General features: G+C 55.8%; 1 protein-coding gene across 4 annotated transcripts in view; it reads left to right on the top strand.

The window, feature by feature from the left end:
* GSN (gelsolin) overlaps positions 1-14,862 on the top strand; it is a 56,844-nt gene that overhangs the window by 14,560 nt on the left and 27,422 nt on the right. The window lies entirely within an intron of this gene.

The raw sequence follows: 14,862 nt of genomic DNA, 5'->3' as shown, positions 1-14,862 counted from the left end.
TATTGTTTAGTTGCTAAGTCACGTCTGACTCTTTGCCACTCCAAGGACTGTAGCCCGCCAGGCTCCTCTGTCCAAGGAATCCTTGAGGCAAGAATGCTGGAGTGGATAGCCATGCCCTTCTCCAGGGGATCGTCCCAAACCAGGGATGGAACCCAGGTCTCCTGCACTGGCAGGCGGATTCCTTACCGCTGAGCCACCAGGGAAGCCGAACAGAAGCCGTTACCCACGTAACAGACTCATCCCTTCTCCAGCTGTGAAGGAAGGGACCCGCGTTGTGAGAGCGGACGGCATTGGGCGGGTGTGACGGGCTCTTGTCTGGACAGATGAGGGAAGCCTTCCCGAAAACGCTCAGACCCGAAGATGGAAGGAACAGTGTGAGGGAGAGGAAGCAGCGTGAGCCAGGCCTGGAGGAGCTGGAAAAAAAGAACACGACAAAGGCAGAAGGGCCTGGAGGCCAGGCAGCGCCTCTGCTGTGTGGCCCTGGGGGCCTTGGTTAGGGACTGGGGTTTTATCTGGACCCCTGGGGAAGCACTGGAGGTTTTAAAGTAGGGGAGAGTTTTGCCCCAATTTCAGTATCAGAACCCTTGAAAGAGACAGTCGCCAAGTCCCACCCTGATGAGCCCTGAGGCTGTAATTTTTGGCTCTTCCACACTGTGGCGTCCTGACGCTGCACCTCAGGATGAGGCTTGGTGTCGGGCCGTCCTGCAAATGTGCGCTTTCCAGCATTCTCTGGGCTCCTTGCGTGTTTTCATTGTCAAGCTTCTGCACTGGAGAGCGGAGGTGAATCAGACCCGGGGGCCCCTGGAGCCTCAGAGGGCGTCCCCCGAGTCTAGCGCTCTGCTGAGGGAGGGGTGCGTGCAAAACCTCGGCCCCCTGGGGGCACCTCTGTGTTTGGGAGCTGGTGGGCAGAGTGGCTAATGCAGGAGGGTGGGATGACAGGGGGGAGGCTTTGAGGGCAGGGTCCTGACCCTCTGGATGCCGGGACCCAAGGCAGGTCTGGAGCTGAGGAATTGCTTGAGCAGTGAGATGTGACAACAATCAGTTGGCGGGATGCAGAGGGGGTGGATCTCAGAAAACTGGTTGGAGAGAATGAGTGTCACTGGGCGCAGCCTCGTCCCTCCCGCCCGCCGACACATGCAGTAAACCGCTCTGGGCCTGTTTCTCTCCCGCCCCCTGTCCTTCGTTCCCCCTTTGGTCAGCCCTCCTCAGTTGTTTCACTGGGGTTTGATTACAACCTGGATTCCAGAGGCCAACAGGTCCGAGCATTACTCTAGCTCTGACTTGCTCTGTGCCCCTTGACATGTCCTTTAATGCCTCTCAGCCTCAGTTTCCTCATCTGTGAAATGGGGATGACAGTAGGGTTGTTGAGGGTTAATAATGGGACGTGAAGTCCTAAGCATATGCCTGGTACCTAGTGATGGGTTGGTTATCTTTCCTTCCCTGTTGGTAGGTAGTGGCCAAGTCCATGTCATCATCCATCCCTTGGGGAGTTCTCCTTTGTGACCGTAAATCTGAAATTTGAACTGGAAGCAAGGTGTCCCCAGAAGCCCTGAAAGAGGCCTCTAGTGGGATGCCAAGTGGTTTGGAAATGCCTTTACGTATCCCCACTGGGGTCTGGCACAGGGCTCGGCTCTGAGGGCTGGACCAGGTCTTGGCTGTCTTTTAGCCCCAGCACTCAGCACAGGCTGGCCTATCCTGGTTCTCTCAAATACTAAACAAACACACAAAAAAATTAATTAAAAATAGTCATAAACCTTGGGCATCAACCTACCAGCACCTTCATCTTATGACTGAGGAATCTGGGGCCCAGAGAGGGACAGTGACCCTTCCAAGGTCACCCATCCTTTCAGTGGCAGGGCGTAGACCTGACTCAAGTATTTATTGCAATTCTAATTTTTAAATACCAGTCATTATTAACTTAAAAAAATCCCCAAGTCAACTGGGAAGGGGGTAACAGTGGCATGAGCATTTGAGGGTAGGGGTTACCCCGAGACAATTCTGGGGAGCATCCAGGCTAGAAGGGCCCCAATGATATCATGTTCAACCTCCCAGTTTGGAGGTTGAACATTTGGAGAAACTGAGGCCCAAAGAAGGGTAGTGGTTTGCTCAGGGTCCCCGAGAGCAGAAAGCAGAAAAACAGTCACAGGTCCACTGCCATCATCTGCCGTGGGTGGCTGGCTTCCCCCTCAGTGCACTGCCTCATGTTTAAGAGACTGAGTTAGAACATGCACAGTGGTTTCCCGAGGAAGTTTGGGGTTTTAATCGTGTCAGCGAGAAGGATCATTTCCGGAACCGTGCATGCCCGGGTGGTGCCTGTGGAGTTGGGCCTGGCACAGCTATTTCAGACCAAGCCACAGGGCCCTATTTATAGGCTGATGCGATTAGGTCGGTGTGGTCGGGAGAGGCTCGCCTGTCCTCTGCCCAGCCCAGCCATGGTGAAGGAAGAGGCCCTCGGGGGCGACTCTGACCCGTGGGTGAGTAGCCGCGGGTCTAGGGTTGTCCCCAAAGCCTGCTTGAAAGAAGGACTCCAGGGGTGCTGACTCCCCGTTCAGCCGCTGGCCAGGCCCCGTGCAGAGATGAAACCAGCTCCAAGCCTGTTCTCTCTGGGCTGAAAAGATCCTCCCCAGCCTCAGGCGGGCCAGGACCCCTCGCAGTCAGGGCGCTCCAGTGTTTGCCCACAGGTCTTCACCCCAGGCCCTCCTGGCCAGCGTTTACACTTTGCTGTGGGGGGCCGCACCTCTGAGCCTTTGCTTCTGCTGTTCCCTCCTCCTACCTGCCGGCTCCCTGTTCCCCAAAGACAAACACCCATTCTCTTCATCCGTCAGGGCCCTGCCGCTCCCGGGCTGCTCCCGGGTGGTTCACCAGGCCCTGGGCGCTTCCTGCCTTGTGTTCCCGCTGCTGAGGAACCCCCAAGTTCATGTGCACACCCCACAGGGCCGGGAAGTCCTGAGGCAGAGCCTGACACGGGGAGAAGAGGGAGAAAGGCTTGTGTGGTCGGGCCCCTCCCGGGCCATTCACCTGTCTCCTGTAGGTGAGACACTGTCTACATGCCGGGCTACACAGGAGGTGTTTTTAAAAGGTGCGTAGGAGTGAGAGCCAGACTTTGAAGCCAGATAGTCCTGGGTTCCGGGCTTTGCTCTGCACTTCTTAACTGTGTCACCTTGGGCTGACCCTCTCTGAGCCTCTGTTTCCCCATCTGTAAAATGGGCATGTGCTAGCCTTGGGAAGCATTGTCAAGAAGACGAAGCTGAGAAGGACTTACCATGTTGTCTGGCCCACTGTGAGCCTCCTGGGTGCTGTAGTGAGTGCCGTTTACTCAGGGGAGCAGGGAAGCGCCCTCTCTAGGGCTCCGTGGGCTTGGGGTCCGAGCTTCCGGCTCCTCCCTGTGTTCCCCTCCCCTCCCTGGCTTAGCCTCCTGGGCCTATCCTGTTCCCCAGATGGGGGAGGCTTTGTTTGGGGATTGTTTTGCCTAAGAAGTTTCCTCTGTGGTGCCACTGGATGACTCAGAGGCCTGAGTCACCAGGAGGCTGGGGGCCAGGAGGAATGGAGTGGGCGGAGGAGGGAAGGAGAAAGGAGCCAGGAAGGGACCTCCAGTCCCGCCCAGGCCCTCCCCTGGCTCGATGGCCAGAGCTGGCAACTCCCCAGGGCTGCCCGGCCTCAGTTTCCCCCAGCGTGAGAGGTGCTGGGCTTTGACAAGTGGTTCCCAGTGTGGGCTGAGCCTCAGAATCCCAGGTTCCCGGGCCCCACCCGGAGCCGTAGACTCCGAAGCTGGGCGTGGGGCCTGGGAATCCAAGTTCTCCGGAGCTCCCCAGGGGATTCGGCTTGCACACCTGCTCTGTGGAGGTGTCAGGGAACCAGGGAGCCCAGGGCTGCTCGCCCCCGGGTCTCAGAGGGGCTGCTCAGCCACTGCTTGGCCGTCTCCACTCACAGAGAGAGCACTTTTATTGCTGAATGTCTTGGCAGAATGATGCCCGGAAAGCACATGGGCTTTAAACAAACAAACCGGCTTTATTGAAGTACGATTTACATCAGTTGCTGGAGTAAGTATACAGATAACTTATATACATATAATTCACCAGTTTGAATTAATTCAGTGATTTTTAGTAAACTTTCAGACTTACGCCATCGTCATCACGAGACGTCCAATTGAAGCACATTTTCATTACCCCTCATCTCCCCTAAAAGGGGCCCGTGCCTGCTGGCGGGCAAGCTGCACACCCACCCCCTAATCCCTCAGTAGTCTCCTTTCTGTCTCTCGGGATGCACGGGCCTGCGTGCCACTCCCAGCCTCACCGTTTTCTGGCTCTGTGACCTCCGGCAGGTCATCGCCCCTCTCTGAGCCTTTGATTTTTTTTCCCCCCTGTTAGAGGGGGAAGTATAGCCTCCTTGTAGCTGCTGTTTGAATTTCACTAAAGTGATAGAGTGTCTGATGCGTGGTAGGTGCTGGGGTCGTGGGAGCCTGCAGGTACCACACCCACAGACTCGCTGTGTGTCAAACACTGGGCCCAGCCCTGGAATTGCTCTGTCTCCTTCAGTCCCCACAGCACCCAGCAGGTGAGTGTTAATATCATTTCCGTTTCATAGCCAGAGAAACTGAGGCACCGAGAAGGGGCGTGGCTTGTCACGGTCATGGAGGTAACAGTCGGAAGGGCTGGGAGTCTGCCCCAGAGCCTGTCCTCCTGGACCTTCACACGTGGGGGTCATGCAGCAAGGGACACAGTGTGTGGGCCCAGGACAAGGGTTATGGCACACAGTTCTCCAGGGGACGGGGCTCGGGACAGTGGACGTGACATTGAAAAGATCGTAGGTAGATGGTACAGATCTTTCTTGACTCACTATGTGGTTACATCCCAATAAGCTGAAAATATCTCAAGTTTATCAATGCATTTCATACACTTTTCCTATCATACACTTTTCCAATCATACACTTTTCCTATCTTAGCTTCGCACATCATAACTTAGCCTCGCCTGCCTACCTTACATGTGCTCAGAACACTTAACACTAGTCTACAGTTGGGCAAAATCTAACACGAAGACTCTTTTTAAATGTCGTCTCACCCAATGTTTTGAATGCTGTACTGTCGATGAACAGTGAATGGTTGTCTGGGTACAGAATGGTTGTAAGCCTACCGGTTGTTGCCCTGGGGATCATGTGGCCGACTGGGAAAGATCGCTGGCCCAGGAAAGATCAAAACTCCAAGCAGGTTTCTACTGAACGTGTATCGCTTTTGCACCATCCACAAGTCAGGAAATCGTGCAGTTGGACCGTCGCCAGTCGGGGACCACCTGTGCAGAGCCCCTCATACGGCAGATGTGACATGATGCGGGGGGCATGATCGAAGGTGGGAGTGACGTGGGACACAGCATGAGGACCGTGCCCCGGGCGCACAGGTGGGACACGTGTGAGGACCACAAGGCCTGGTATGGGACACAGAGAACGTGGGGGTATGTGACGCTGGGCGTGGCGCCAGGTATATGACGCCAGGACAAGGTCCCCAGGGTGGGTGTGGGGTTTGATGCTTGGCAGTAGGGCACAGAGGGTCCCTTTCTCAGGTCAGCGCCCGGGGCCCCAGCATGCAGTGGCAGGAGCCGGTTTTCTCCTCTGACAAAGGCCTGTCTGTTGTTTTTGTTTTTCCCTCCTCCTCTTCTGCCAAAGAGTGGGAGTGTCCCAGAGGAGTGGGGCCCAGGGCAGCCCACCCCTCCCCCCATCCCACCAGCTCAGACCGGGGTCAAGGCTTGGGGCCAAGTCCTTGGCTCTGGAAGAGCCTGCCAGGCCCCCAGATCCCCGCTGTCAGAGGCAGCTGGGAGCCCCTGGTGGCTGGGCCAGCGCTGAGTAATTTTCCTCTAAGCCGCCCCCGCTCCTGCCCCCCTCCCTGGCTGCAGCTGCTGGCTGTGAGCCTCTGCTCGGGGCTTAGGGGAGAGGGAGCCCCCGCCCCTACGGAGGTGGAGGAGCCGATCCGCCCTGCTAGCTGCTGTCAGAGTGCAGGGAGGCGGCTGCAGCTCACAGGCTTGCATTTCTGGAGCCCTCCCGGCATCTGACCCTCACTCCCTTATCTCGTCTCATCTGCACAAGTTCCCCAAGAGGCCGATGAGAAGACTGAGGCTCAGAGAGCCAAAGAGCCGGCCCGAGGTCTCACAGTCAGAAGCAGAGCCGAGGCTAGACCCCGCTCTCCTGGGGAGAGGAGACTGAGGATGTAGAAGCGGGAGGCGTCGCAGAGGGGTAGCGTGGGGGGCACTAGGGGATGAGGCTACAAGAGCACGTGGTCGCCGGATCCCAGAGGGCCTTAGAAGCCAAGCTTAGGAGGCCTGACTTCTTTCAGTTTGCACGCGGGGCTGCGGAAAGGTTCCAAGTCGGGAATGACGTGGTCTCTGTGGATAATGGAGAGTTGAAGGCACTGGTGAAGTTGGTGCAGTGGTTCCATAGGGGAGATGGGGACCCTGAACCAGGACGGCGTCTGGGAAGCCGACGGGGAAGTGAGCGTGAATGGGGAGTGCGTGGGGTTAAGCATCCCTGCTCTGGCCTCAGCCCTTGCATATGTCCTGGGGGGTTGACTCTGGAGTGTTCCGGAGGGTTCTGGAAGCTCTCAGGAGGGGGTCCCTAGAAGATGATGCGGGTGATTGGGCATATACCCGGATGGAGGTGAGGCCGGAAGCACCCCTGGGGCGAGGAGGCCACACCCATTGTGGAGGAGGCCACGCCCATTGCAGAGGAGGCCACGCCCATTCCGGAGCTGTCTCACGTGCCAGGCCGTGTGCTCTGTGGACTGGATTTCATTAATTCTTCCAGCTGGTGATGCTTATTCTCTGAGCTGGGAAAGGAACACAAGCATTCCAGTCTTATACCTCTGTTTATGTTTGAGAGGGGAAAGGACGTTTTTAAAAAGCCTTATTAAAATGAAAGGGATTAGCAAGGATAAAATATATCTTTGAACCTCTGGTAGTTCTATTGTAGTTCAGCGTTTGAGATAAATTGCAAACGATTTCTAACCACGCTATAGCACTTGGAGTTTTTCCATAACTGATTTTTACCGGTATCAAGTTATGGTAGGCCTGGGAGATAATCTGGCGATTCTGTACCCAAGGACCCAGGCTCGGAACGGTTGAGTCATTTTGCCCAGGGTCACCTAAGTAGTAAGAGGCAGGGCTGGGATTGAGCCCTTGTTCCTTGGGGTGGGAGCAGACCAGAGGAGAGGGGAGGGCGTCATGAAGAGATTTGTGGATGGGGCAGGAGGCACAGTGGGCTCTTGAAGAGCTGGCTGGAGACCCTCTCCTGAGATGTGTCCCTGTCCTTGGCACCAGCCGCACGTCCAGGTCTCTGGGCCTTGGCTGGGACCCTCCAGCCCTCCCCTGTGTTGGAGGCAGGGATGCAGAGATGAAAGCCAAGGGTGGGTACGGGAGGCTAGTGGGCATGTTTGCAGGGCCTAGACACGTACTCTAGGGGTGGTTGTGGTTATTGAGCGCCTGCTGTGTACCAGGAGCTCCTTCAGTTCTCTCAGACGACCCCCAGGGTAGGACTCATCACCCCATTTTATAGAGGAGGAAATTGAAATGCTCAGAAGGGCCATTTGCCCAAGTGCCCCCTGAGGTAGGAATTCAGGCTCCGACCATACTCAATCTGGACATTATCTTATTTTCCCCTGGATGGAAGTTTGCACAGCCGTCACCCTGCCGGTCATTCCTGGTACCCTGAGCTGGCCGAGGCTCCCCTCACTGTTCCGGGTTCTCTACTGTCTCCTCTGTCCCCTTTATGATTCTCAGAAGTTCTGCCTGCCAGGTGCAAGCTGGCGCCCGGAGGGTGGGCTCCCGCTGTTGCTGGCTGTGAGGGGCTTGGGGACAGAGAAAGGCTCCATTTGGAGCTTGCGGCAGGAGGGACCTGTCACCGTCCTCTGAGGTCCTGACCCTGTGGTTCCCATCGGCCTAGGGAGCTGCTGAAGGATGAACTGGATCCCCAGACAGACGCGGAGGGGAGGCGGCGCGGCGGTGGGGCAGGGAGCAGAGGCACAAACTATTTTGCCTCTTGCTGTTCTTTTCAGAATCTTATTAAAGTTCCGGGGCTCGAAGGGTCTTTAGAATTGGGCTGGTTTGCTCGTCACTTGCATCTCCTTGGCTGGGTCACTGCTGCGCCACTCTTTATCTCTCTGGGAGAAGGGGGAGGATACTGGCATTTTTGAACCTCTGTCTTATGTCAGGCATGATCCTAGGATCTTCCACATTTATGGTCTCAATCAACCCTTAATAGAGTTTACTTTGTTTCTTTACTTGGCTATGGCAGGTCTCAGGTGCCGCATGTGGGATCTAGTTCTCTGACCAGAGACTGAACCTGGGCCCCCTGCATTGGGAGCACAGCGTCTTACCCACTGGACCACCAGGGAAATCCTTCCACTCACCTTTTGAAAAGACATTTTAACGCTGATTTTATGCGTAAGGAGCTTGAGTGTCAGAGAGAGATTAACAGAGGCTTCCTAAGCCCCCAGCAAACAGCCACCACAGCTTCCTTGATACTTGTGCACTGTGCTAAGCCCCAGACGGCTTTTACTTTATAAAATTCTCACAGCAACCCTAGCAAGAGGCTACTCTAATCCCATTCTACAGATGAGGAAATTGAGGCTCAGAGAGCCGAGCCACACAGCTGGAAGTGGTAGGTCAGGGATTTACACCCAGGTTTTCCTGGCAGGAGCCCCTTGCACAGTCTCGCAGACTGTTTTTCTTCCTGCTGGGAAGGTCGTCGCCTCTGCAGCAGGACGCCCCCTCCTGCAGCTGTTGCTGCTCTGGCTCTGGTTGGGGCCCCGTAGGCCCTGCTGCCCCGGGAGTTTGGCAGGCGGAGGCCGTGTTCCCCATCTTTACTGGTCCTGCCTCACAGTGCCTGGAGTTGGGCCTCATTGTCCTGCCGCTGATGTGCGTTTGTGCCTGGACTTCCCTGTTGGTGGGCTGTGGGGTCCTGGGGCAGCGAGGAGACGGTTGTTTGCAGCTGTTTGCACCTTCCCAGGGCCGCTGCCTCCCCCAAGAGGGGGAGACCGACTCCAAAGGGGACCCTGGCAGGCAGGGCCCTGGCTCATACCTGTGGCCAGATCTGGCTGCTCCCAGGGCACGGGGTCAGGAAGCGGCAGGGCCAGCCCTTTCTGAACGTCCTGTCCTGGCTCTCGGCACTACGTGGGGTAGCCTCCGGAGGCTGGGAAAAAGCCAGTGGCTTCGGGCCCTGGGAGAGGCGGCCTGTTGGAGGTGGCTTCAGCCAAGCCTCACTGGCTGTCTCCCCAACAGCTGTCCACGCCCGGGATGGATGGAGCCAGGGCAGAGGTCCAGCTGGCCCTTCCCGGGGGCCTTGTCGTGGGCTCAGGCCTCGGCTCTGGCCTGGGAACGGTGCTCGCTAAGTGACTCTGAGAAGTTACTCTCTTGCTCTTGGGGTCACAGTCTGCAAAGAGAGGGTGATCTGTTGAACATTGCTACAAATAAGCCCTGCTCTGGGCTACTTGCTCCAGAGCTCCCAGCCACCCTGCAACTGGGCAGTACTGTCCCTTTCTACAAGTGACTGACCCAGCGCTCAGAGAGGGAAAGCAACTAGCTCTGGGTCACACAGCCCGGACCTGAGCCCAGGACGCTCACTGTGAAACCTGTAACCTTTCTCGGGCACCACTCTACCCTCTCACGCTGAGAGGCCTCTGTGTTCACACGCGGGGCACTAGGAGCTCCGAATGTGCTGTGTGTCAGACCTTGAACCCCCTCACTGCCCTGTGAGCTCCCCGTTTTACAGATAAGGAAACTGAGGCCCTGATCACAGGCGCTGAGTCTCCCAGATTCTAAAACACGTGTTCTTTCAGGTCCCCAGGGCTCCGCATGCTCAGACCCTGTCCAGTTTTACCAGGTTTCATAACTGGCTTCTCTGTTTACTGACTGTTGTCCTATTTAACAAAACCCCGGCCAGCAGGGCGGGTGTTCCCAGGAGGACCCAGAACCCAGCCGTGAGCCAGCAAGCAAACAAGCTCCGAAAAAGAGGGAGTGGGCCTCGTGAGTGGCCGGCGGCCTGGGAATCAAGAACAACAGTGTTTGGTGCAAAGAGAAAAGAACAGGGCGGCGTCTTCCAGGAGCGGCCGAGGCCTTTTGTACACTCTGGCCGGGGGCGGAGGGTGAGGCTGCCTCCTCCCGGCGCTGGTAGCTGCCTTGGGAGGCCCACGGAGACACGGAGGCTAGCCTGAGGTCTCCAAGGGAGCAGGGCCACGGCTGGTGGCGGGCGGTGGCGGTCCGGTACCGAGCTGCAGCGCAGGGATGTGGTTGGATGCTGGAAACTGCCTACTGTGTGGAGCACCAGGCAGGAGCCAGGAGCACCTGAGATCAGAGGGCAGGGGGACCTCTTGAGGCTCAGAGAAGGGCGGGGGCTAGGACGCGCTCACGTGGCGAGTGGTGGCAGGGCAGGGCTGTCTGGGTCAGCAGCTGCAGCCCTCCCCCTGTGATGGGTGCTGCTGTCCCCTTGCTGCCCAGGCGGGATGGTGCTGGGGGCCCTGCCGAGCCCCAGGTGGAGCCTGGGCACTGGAGCCAGCCAGCCTTGAGCTTGAATCCCAGCAGCGCCTCGTTCCAGCTGAAGGGCCCTGAGCAAGTGCCTGGAACTCCCCGAGTCTCTGTTTCCTGGTGGCTGTGAAGAGACTGAGTGTCAGAGCCGGCCGCCTTTCCTCCCTGTCTTCTCCCAGAGATACCCAGCCCGAGAGGTGCGGTGGCATGCAGCTCCTAGGGATGCTGTGCCCGCCCTGTGCAGGTCAGGGGCTCCGCACTGTCTGCTTCAGAAGGACCTGTAGAGGCACCTGGACAGCTGTCCCCGTTTTACAGGTGGGAACTTTGAGGCTCAGAGACCTGTAGGTTCCCGATGTGGTTGCAGAGCCAGGATCTGGGGAGTGCTGGGGCTGAGAACGAGGCTCAGAGTCAGAGCTTCAGGGCCTGGCCGTTCTTTTCCATATGGAGACCCTGAAGAGCAGATAAGGACGGTGATTTGCCCAAAGTCACCCAGGAAATCAGCAGCAGAGGCAAGCCTGGCACGGGTGGGGAGCTCTTCCTTCCTGCTTAAGAGGTTTTTCTTCTGCACTTCAGCTCTCCCCGCTCTTCTGAACTTACACATCCCCTTCCAGGCAGGGAGCCCGGGGGCCTGTGGTCCCATCACAGTCTCCGCACATCACTGCCCTGCACTGAGAGTTTCCAGGCCGTGGATGCTCCGAGGGCAGGGGCCAGGGCCTGTTGCCCAGGTCTCCAGCGCCAGGGACCCAGGTTTCAGGGCTATGTGAGAGGCACAGCTGCAGGGGCCTTTGTGATCATTAACCTGGGGTCAGTGACCCTGGGCTGGTGGGCCGTGACCCCTGGGACCAAGGCCGAGCCACACCAGCCCTCTGTTAATCACCAGCTGAGCAGAACGGACTGCTCGGCTGGGCTGGATGCCGGCTCAGGTTCACTTGGGGTGGGGGGTGGAGGTGACTGGGGATGACAAGGAAATTTCCTCTTCCTGCTGGTTTGAATTTTCCATATTGTCTAATGAGCAGATATTACTGTATCTATTTTTAAGGTATTATTCCTAGATCAGTCTTTAAAAAAAAAAAAAAAAAACTACATCGGAGAAACACTTGTAAATAGTTTCAAACCCTATAGGACATTGAAAATTTTTTTCACACAAGTATACTGAGGTGTAATTAACATTAACAACTCACCTATTGTAAGCAGACAGCATTATGATTTTTAGTACCTTTTTCGGTTGGGTAATCATCACTGTAATCCAGTGTTGGAATGTTTCATCACCCTAGAGTGTTCGCTCACGCCAACTGCAGTGATGTGGGTGCTTAACCCCAGCTTCTTCATGCCTTTCAAGCAAACTGACTTGACAGTTTGGTGTTTACTCTCCGTGATTTTTTTAAGGACAATATGTATGCAGAAGCAGACACCCTTATAAACCAGAAGAGAGGAGCCACAACAGAGTCGCGGTGCAGTTTGCTTTTTTGAGATCGCTCCATGTTTGCTGACTGCCTGCTGGGTGCTGGGCACAGTCTGCGCTAGCTTGTTCTTTTTCCACAGCTGCAGAGTGGCCCATTGTATGGCGGCTCCATAATTTATTTAACCAGGACCTTTGGGTCCTTTCCAGTTTTCTTCCAACAATGCTTCAGTGAACACCCTTGCACGTATATTTTTGTGTTCCTCTGTAAGCCATACTGAAGGAAATGGCACTGTGGTCTCATTGCTGTTTTGAATTTGTATAGATGTCAGTTGCTCTCCAGAGAGGGGAAACTGGGTTATGCTTCCATCAGGCGCGTATGAGAACAGTGGGGTTTTATCACCCTCCAAATGCCTAGGGAGAGGGAAGAGCTCTCTGAGTTTAGGCCAGAGACGTCCAGTGCAGGCTCTGCAGGCCCAGGACCAGACATACAGCCTTGAGGAGTCAGGGGCCTCTTGTGGGTCCCCATAGACACTAAGATGAAATTCAGACTCTTCAGGGATTTCCCCGGTGGGCCAGTGGTTTAGAATTCACCCGCCAGTGCAGGGGAGACAGGTTGGATCCCTGGTCTGGGAAGAGTCCACGTGCCGCAGGGCAGCTGACCCCGTGCGCCATGACTCTGGAGCCCGTGCTAGAGTGTCCATGCTCTGCAACAAGAGAAGCCACTGCAAGGAAAGCCTGCACGTTGCAATGAAGAGTAGCCCTCATTTGCTGCAACCAGAGAAGCCCGCTTGCAATCAGGAAGACCCAGCACAGTCAAAAATAAATACGTAAATAAACAAAAAACAGCTCTCTGAGAAACTCTTAACCTATACCCATGTATGTCTTAAAAAAACATTCAGACTCTTGAGTGGCACACGGGCCCTTGTGACCTCTGCCGCCCTCTCTAGCCTCATCTCTTCCTGTCCTGGTGTTTCAGACAGGATCCCTATCAGTGGCCTGCGTTTGCTTGCCCTTTGCCCGTGCTGTTCCACCCCCGGAATGCCTCTCTTCTCAATCTCCCTCCTTCCTGTCCTTCAAGGCCCAGGTCACAAGTCCCTTTGTCTGCAAAGCCTTCTTATAATCCCTGCAGTCTGATTTATCTCCTCTGTGAGTGTTCCTTTAGCCCTTTATCTGACCCACAGTCTCCCTTAAATGGGAGGAAGTTGTGTGTGATGGAGGGCGAACTTCAACCTGATTAGACAGAAGCTGGGCTCCAGGAGGAGCTGGGGCAGATGACTGGAGCTCATGGGGAAGGAGGACAGAAACTCCCATTTACTCACTGGCAGACCAGGCCATTTTCACACACACAGACGGATTGGATTCTCAGCAACCACTTTATACCCATTTACTAGATGGGGAGACTGAGGCAGAGAGGAAGAAGGTAACTTACAGCGGAGGTGGGCATCAAACCCAGGCCTCCAGCTCCTTTGTTCTCTTCCCTGTCATTGCATTTCCCTGTTATTGAGAAAGGAGATCTGGAATGCAAAGGGAGCTAGGAAACAGAGAAATTGAGTCCAGCACGGTCGTGGGAGAGTGGAAAGAGGGGTTGTTGAAGGTGGGAAGCAGGCCTGGATGAGTGTGAATAGCACTTATAACCCAATTAAGTCTCCAGTAGGAGAATAAGGGATGGGAAGGGAGCCTGGGCAAAGGGGAGGAGGCTCGAATCCTTGTCTTCCCCAGAGAGAACCACAGATAGGACCTAAAACTGAAAACACAAGAACAAAAACGAAACTAACAACCCCCCACCCCAACCCCAACCCCAAACAACAAAGGCTGGTTCCCTACCACAGGAAGGCAGGCCATGAAGCCATCAGCCGAAGGAGGAGGAAGCTAGAAGTGGGTTAGTTACCTGGAGGTACAAGTAAGTGGGGTTGAGAGGTGAAACTTTGTATAAATAAAGTGACTTTTAAGTTTTGATTAAAAACAAACTTTTAACAAATAACTTTTAGACTTCCCTGGTGGTCCAGTGGTTAAGAATCCATCTGCCAAGGCAGGGGACATGGTTGGGGAAGACATCATATGCCTTGGGGCAGCTAAGCCTGTGGGCCACAACTGCTGAAGCCCTCTGCCCTGGAGCCCGTGTTCCGCAGGAAGAGAAGGCACCACAGAGAGACGCCCGTGCCCCGCAGAGAGAAGTCCGTGCCCCGCAGCTGGAGAGCAGCCCCTGCTTGCTGCAACCCGAGAAAGCCCTGGTGCAAGGAGGCGCAACACAAGGACCCAGAGGAGCCCAAAATAGTTTTTTAAAAATAAAAAGTAACTTTTTAATGAGGAAGGAAAGAAGGGTGGTTTTGAGTAAAATGGAGCCTGCAATCCCAGAAGTGGAGAGATCTGCTCGCCCGCCCCTCTCTGTCTGGCTTGCTCAAGGGTCCAGTGGAGGTCAGCCCCCTGAACCGTGTCCTTAGCTGGTGACAGCCACATGCTGCCTAAGCGGGCGGTCCACCCGGACCACCTGGGGGCCGGTCTTGACTTTCATTTCCTAGTTGTGTGCACACTGCTTGACCATTCTGAGCTATTTCCACCTCTCTATAATGGGGCTGTGAATAGTGCCCAGTCCATAAAGGATGTTCATGTGATGCTGAAAACCTTCAGTCCCTCTCAGTTAGCTCCTGTGGTTTTTTGCTGGAGATGTTAGGGGTGGAGGGAGAGGGGTCCCGCGTGCATCACACAGGGAGCCGAGCTGGGTGGGGCCCTGCCGTTCCCGCGTGTGTCCATGCAGTGTGCACGGAATTAACACCTGCTGTATGCCAGGCCTTGTGCTTGGTCTCCACCGCGGAGCTGGAGTGAAGGGGCGGCCCCGCCCGTTGGGTCTGTCCCGGTGGGAACCCCGATGTCTCTTAAAAAATCCAGCCCAGATTCCCGCCCCTCCCCGGCCCGCAGGGGCCCAGCCCGGCCCTCCGCCCTCCCAAACGGGGCGGTCTCCG

This window comes from Cervus elaphus, chromosome 16 (genome assembly GCF_910594005.1).
Source record: "Cervus elaphus chromosome 16, mCerEla1.1, whole genome shotgun sequence".
NCBI classification, from domain to species: domain Eukaryota; kingdom Metazoa; phylum Chordata; class Mammalia; order Artiodactyla; family Cervidae; genus Cervus; species Cervus elaphus.
Note: the sequence above shows the minus strand (reverse complement) of the source record. Positions and strands in the feature narration are given on the sequence as shown.